We start from the raw sequence: 5,922 nt of genomic DNA on the forward strand, positions 1-5,922 counted from the left end.
GTCGCTCATCTCGCCGGTGACCAAGGCGATCCTGGTGGCCCTGTTCATCTTCGCCATCCTGCTCATCCTGTACGTGATCCTCTGGTACATCTGCCGCGATGTGGACTGCGACCACGGCATCTGAGCGCCCCCCGCGCCCCCCGCGCCGGCCGGGGGTGGGGGCCCCGCGGCCCGGCGGCGGCGACCCCTGCCCGTGACCTTCAGGGGCGGACGGCGGAGCGGGTGAGTGCGCCCCCGGGGCCCGCGGAGCCGCAACTTCGCGGAGGGCGCGGGACCGTGTCCCCCCCCCCGACCCCCGGGGTGGGCGCTGCGCCCCGGACGCCCCCGCGAGGGCGCAGGACGCCGGGCGCTCCCGCCGTGGGGACGGCAACCTCCCGGGACCCCGGGCGCCCGGCACGCGCTGCCCAGTCCCCAGCCCTTTGCTTGCGGGCGCTGCGGGGGGACCCCGCGTGGAGGGCACCCCCACCTCCCGGAGCCCCCGCAGGGCCGTGCAACGCACAGCCCTCAGCCGTCCACCGCACACGGGCACCTCAGCGGCGCGCCGTTGGAAACAGGGGTGAAGGGTGGCGCGCCCTCCTCACAGCCGCAGGCGCCCCAAGAGGCGCAAAAGCTAAGGGGGGTGGTGGGCTTCACCCTCCCGGGGCCACAGAGGAGAGGGCCACACGCGACAAGAAGCAAGCTATGCTTTCCACCAAGTGTGCCAGACAAGTTTGTGACTGAAATGAAAATCGTGTTCGCTAGACAGATGCCTCCCTCTGAAGGTCCCGGTGCAGAGAACCCGCGTGGAAAAACACGCAGTCTAAACAGGCTGCCGAGGTGCGTCTGCAGACAGCTGGGATGCCCTCCTTCCGTAACCAGGGCAGGCGGGGATGTCTGGGTGCCCGCTGTCCTGGGGGAGCCTGTCTGCCTCCGGTGGCGCCCGGCCCTGCGTTGTGCCATCCGTCCACATCCCTTGGTTCCTCTCCCTGTATTTTCGCCGCCAGCCTTTTGAGGGTTAAGGAAACTGAAACAGCAAGGCTGCTTGTGCCCGGGAATCTTGAAGAGCTCAAGGGGGCTGAAGCTGTGTGATTTGGGGGTGATTAGGATTGGCACGCCCGCGCGTGTGTGTGTGTGTGTCAGTGTGTGTGTTTTCTCCTCTGGTTAAAATTGGGGATGAGGCAGTGATACTGCATCATGTCCCCAGGATCCAGTGTGTGAGGAACAGGACGGGAGGCCCATTTTTAAAACAATGAGCATTATTTGAGATCATTCAGGGGCATGTGTGGAGCCCCCCCCTTTCATATTCCCCAGTGGAAATGCATTTTGAAGGTGTTCTTAACGAGGCAGATGAATGTTCTCCAGAGATGTAGAGGCCCAGCCCCCGCCGTCCACCTCCGCAGCCCACCCTCCCCCGGGACCAAAAACCTAAGATTTACCCAGCTCGCTTCTAAAAACAGGAAGCCCTCTGACACCCAGAATGGGCAGATATGTCTGCTCCGTTGCCAAAGCACCGTGCTCCAGGTACCAGGTGAAGCCAGCCGAGCAGACAGAGGGTGAAAGCTTCCGATCAGGCTCCGCAAACATGCTGCCTTTCCCAGTGTTCCCACATAGGACACAAGGCCACCAAGAGGTGTCACGTCCGCATGTCACACACACACACACACACACACACACACACACACACACACACATGGCACGTGAATCAGAACCCAAAAGTATGCCAAGCACGTTTCCTCTGGGCTAGTCACGGAGGAAAAAGGAGGCACTGACTCCCAAGGGCAGGAAATGGTGACATGGGCCTTGGTCCCTCGTGGGCCACGTCAGGGAGGGACGGGAAAAGAAAGGAACATAGTGTAGGGTGGCATCGGTGACAGCACCCAGGACGTGAGGCGGTGGCCGGGGGGTCGGTCCCCACAGCCCGCTATGCTAGCTGTGCACACAGGCGCTGAGACCCCCTTCCAACCTGGTGGTGTCTTTGATTGTCCCTGGTCAGCGTCCCCCTTGGTCTCTCTGTCACACACCACTTCAATCCCAGTAGAGTGGTGTGTGTTCCGTCCCCCAGAGCACGCCTTGTTCTCCATCCATCCCTTGGGAGGCACCCACATGCCCACTGGTGGCTGGAAACCATCCCATCCACGGTCCCTACTCCACAGCCAGCATTGCCACGTCTGCCGGAAGGTTCACCACCAAAGCAGAACAAAACCTCGGGGCCACAGGGCCGCGCGGGTATGCATTTCAGTCAACGGACGCGTTTTCCGTAGGACAGTTTCCCCCCTGACAGACGGCGCCCACGTCCACCCGGTTGGAGCCAGACACTTCCTGTAGACAAAAGCAAACGGCAGCCCTCCTGCCTGCAAAGCCTTCTGGGACCTACAAGAGACCAAGTTACTGTCCTGGGAAGAGCTCAGGGCACCATGACACCCCCTTTGAAGGCACCGAACCGAGGCTGGGAGCGATGGCTTCAGGGCCAAGGTCGTAGAGCCGGCTAGTGCAGAGTCCTCCCTGGCGAATGACAGGGTCCCACGGGAAGCCCCTGGCTGGAGATGGGGCACGTTTCTCTGACACGTGAGGCCTTTTTCTGCTGCGGTGACGTGACAGCGGGGTGCCCCTGGCACCCTCCTCAGCGCACCCTCCGATCGGAGGCAGCCAGCCGTTAGGTCATGGTGGCTACGTGGGCCTTTCACAGCTCCAGAAAAGAGACAGCACCTCAGCACCCAAACAGTGTCACCCACTGAGATGCAGCGTCTGCAGTCTAGCCGGAGGTGCCCTGGGGCAAGGTACCAGGAAAATCTAAAAAAGCTGCAAAAAGTGTGACGAGACAGAAATATCTGTCCTGTCACCTCGATTTCCTACGGGCAAGCCACAGAGGCCCGCGTGGCCTGGGTTGCTGCCCGAACAGCCCTGCCTTCTCCAGGAATCGCTCTTGTATCTGATAGGTGCACAGCGTGCTACGCAGGCCAGGCACAGAGTTAAAGTGATTTTATGTACGTTGCATTTGGAGCCTGCGGACGGCAACCGGACCGTGATTATTACCCCAATTATACAGGACAGAAAAATGAGGCTGAGACGGACAGGTTACGTAACGTTCCCCAGATTGCAAGGAAATTGATAGTCCCCGAGCTCTCGCCCCTGCGTGCACGTGCGTGTGTGTGGCGCGTGTGTGTGCTCACGCACGTCACATCTCACATCTCTTGCATTTTCATTCAAAAAAGTTTTAAATTGTATTTCTCGTATTGGCTCTCCATCAGGGTTGAGCAATCGTGTTTTGCTTAGCTACTATATACTAAGCAAGTTTTTAGAACATATGTTTATATGTTAAATATTCAATAAGTTTTTTTATGGGTTACAAAGTAACTGCCATATATATACATACACACACACACACACACACACACGCACGCACACACGCAGGATTCAATTGGGAAAAAGAAAACTTCAGACCGCTTTCTTTCTTAATAGTGACCATTCTCCATGCAGACAGAAACCAAAAATCAATGCAAGAGGTTTTTTTCCGTGTTTTGGAAGCTCTCTTGTATTCCCAGTGCGAGGAAACAACGACCTTAGCTCAGCATCAGTAATATACGTTGTATCTCTGAAACTGCCAATGTGTTGAACAGCACAGGCCTCAGCTTCCGTGGAAGCCTCGCGGGTCCCTGTGAGGACGTGTGACGTGCACAGAGCCCCCCGAGGAACAGAAGCAGCACACGAGGGACGCAGGGCCAGGGGACGTGGCTACACTTAGGAGCCAGGCTGCGTGTCAGTCGGATCAGACAGAACTTACTAGAACTTATAATTAAGCAGAACAGGAACAGCCTGGCCCAGAAGCGACCGGCGTGGCGTGCTCACGCGCTGGGCGCTTTGGTTTTGCTCAGGAGACATGTGTAAGCTGGGGGGGGGGGGGGGTTGGGGGACGGGCAGGGGGCGAAGAAGAAAGTGTGGGTCCCAGAGCGTCAGCCTCAGCGATGAGCTGGGCCACGGAGCTGGCCAACGCTGCGCCCCTGAAAAACCACCTTCTTTGGCAGAAGCAAACATTTTAAAATTCAGGATAAGTGACGCTGGGTGAGTGGGGGGCGGGGAAAGAATAGGGTTGGTCTTATTCTTGCTTCTAAAGCTGTTTCCAGTTTGTTTGTTAAAAAAAAAAAAGGAGGCAGAGTATGTGCCCAGAGTCTTAGCCGTTGGCTCGTGACCCCAGAATGAAAGGGGACACAGCTGTGGCTTTGGGCCGGGATGGAGCCGGGGCTGTTGGGCTGTGACACAGACGACATGGAGGGCATGATAGGAAGAGGGGCTGCTAGCTTGCCTGTCCCCGTGTCCCCTGTGTCCCCGTGTCCCCGTGTCTGTACAGCCCGCACCGGCACGGAGAATAAAACAGCTCATCCCCAGAGGAACATAATTACGTGAAACGAACTCAACACCTTCTGTGCCGTCTGACTCACTCCATTTCTAAAAAGATCGTGGAAGCTCTTCCGCCCCCTCCTCCTCACAGATTGGGTCTAGCGGCAGGAAACGTGTAAATAAAAGGCAACGGGGATGGAATACAGAGTGTGACCTTGTGCTGCAAGGGGACTTCCCGCAGAGGGGACTTCCGGGGGCGGAGGGGGGCGTGTGTCCCCCACGGGGGTGTCCCCCATGTGCCTTGTCTGGCAGATGTCTGTGCCTCCTTCCTGGTGGCATCGTCTTTCCAGTAATGCCAGTCCCAATGGGGACTCCTGGTGTCTTCCCGGCCGAGCCCGGGCTGTTTGCAGCCTAGCCGGGAACGGCATCAGAAGCCAAGTTGATCAACGTGGCTTGTAACTCACAACAGCGTGAACGTTAAGCACGTGCGGGCTGGGCAGGTGCTGTGAGGCAGCTCCAGGAATGTTCTGGACACAGTGAGGCGCCAACAGCAGCGGGCGGCCTCCAGGAGTGACAGGTCCGACCCCCTCGCGCAGGAAAGACCAGGGGCTGCTTGCAGGTCCCCTTGTTGTCACGTGCCGTGGGACCCGACGACACCGCCCATGCCTCCTGCCTTGTCCTGTCTCTGAGCCGTCACCACCTGTGCACGGGTGGCGTTTGCACAACTACGGTGACCGAAACCCTACCTAGGTGGACCTGTCACCTGGGGTTATCACGGGAGGGACATCGGGAGAAATGGGCTGACGTATGAGAAAAGGGGAACTGTGTCCCTGAAGTGTGCCCGCTCGGGGTGCTGCCAACACCCCACGACTCCCCAGTGCTACATTGTTACCGTGTTTGTGAGATGTGGATACAATTACGACAAAAAAAACAAACAGTTATTATTATTATTTTTAACCCCGATTTTCTCATCTTTTAATATTTCGAGAACCGAGGGAGCACGTCTCATGCGTGTGACAACGTGGCACGTGCCGGCTGGACGTCCCACGGTGTCAGCAAAAAAAATATCCAAGACATCAAAAGACAAAAAGACATGCCAAGGGATGCGGATGGTAGGGACGGACAGGTCGAGATTTGGGACTGGGCATTCCCCAGAACAGACGCCTCACACACGGGGTAGGGCCCCACGTTTTCTTCTAGGGGCAAAAACCGTGGGAGCAAACAAATGCTTTCACCAGTCACGAAAGAAGAGGCGTCGTGTTAAGTTGAACTAGGGGTCCCCGAGAGTCCGTTGTGCTGTGAGGTTCGCCTTGGAGCACAGTGCTGCGTGGCTGTGTGTTTGCTGCTGTGTGGTGTCATCTGCGAGGAATGGTGCGGGAACCCAGCCACGTGCAAAGCCCGCCCAGCGATCGGAGCCGGGCACCCAGCACACACGTGCGCAGCCCTCAGGTATGTGCCAGCCCCCCGGCCCCCCCAGGTTACAGGACATGTAAATGACTCAGACTTAAGTCAGCTTTTTTGTTTGTTTGCTTGTTTTTTCAGTGACAGTTGGCATTCAATATTATTTTATTTATTTTTATTGTTTTATTTTTTTAAAGATTTTTATTG

At 57.3% G+C, this 5,922-nt stretch overlaps 1 long non-coding RNA gene across 1 annotated transcript in view; it reads left to right on the forward strand.

The window, feature by feature from the left end:
- Positions 1–6: 6 nt before the first annotated feature.
- The window catches only part of LOC109373332 (uncharacterized), an 11,414-nt gene continuing 5,498 nt past the window's right edge, over positions 7–5,922 (forward strand). Inside the window, exon 1 of the long non-coding RNA XR_002122202.1 lies at positions 7–222. This is a non-coding gene — a long non-coding RNA (uncharacterized LOC109373332). The remainder of the gene's footprint in view (positions 223–5,922) is intronic.

This window comes from Hipposideros armiger, unplaced genomic scaffold (assembly GCF_001890085.2).
Source record: "Hipposideros armiger isolate ML-2016 unplaced genomic scaffold, ASM189008v1 scaffold_709, whole genome shotgun sequence".
Taxonomy (NCBI): domain Eukaryota; kingdom Metazoa; phylum Chordata; class Mammalia; order Chiroptera; family Hipposideridae; genus Hipposideros; species Hipposideros armiger.